The sequence below is a fragment of the Plasmopara halstedii genome, assembly GCF_900000015.1.
Source record: "Plasmopara halstedii genome assembly, contig: Scaffold_1561, whole genome shotgun sequence".
Lineage (NCBI taxonomy): Eukaryota > Oomycota > Peronosporomycetes > Peronosporales > Peronosporaceae > Plasmopara > Plasmopara halstedii.
Genome location: NW_020188473.1, coordinates 733625 through 734033, shown reverse-complemented (window position 1 = coordinate 734033; position 409 = coordinate 733625).

Below are 409 nucleotides of genomic sequence, written 5' to 3'. Positions count from 1 at the left end.
TTCTTAACAGTAAGGTTAGAACATGTTATACACGATTTATAAACGGTACTTTCGTGAAATTGCTAGTGATGTTTAAACACAAGCAATAAGCTTTGCTTGTTACATGCTTGGAATGATTTTTGTATTTTATAAAGTGAACAAAGTAATTGAGAGCTTTGGACCGCAAAAAAAAACACTAGGAATGTTTTCGTGGTGCCTGTACAAGCTGCACCATTCGTTAGTTGGTGCGACCTGCAAACGGTATGCGGAGTAATACTCAGTTCTATCTAGCATATGCTTTCTACAACTATACAATCCACTGGTACAATAAGAACTTTTTTGGATAAGATCTGGCGCATGAGAAAAGTGCGAAAATTGTTGGTTGTCGAGATGTTGAGTATTTTCTCAGTTTAAACGTCTCCATTTTACA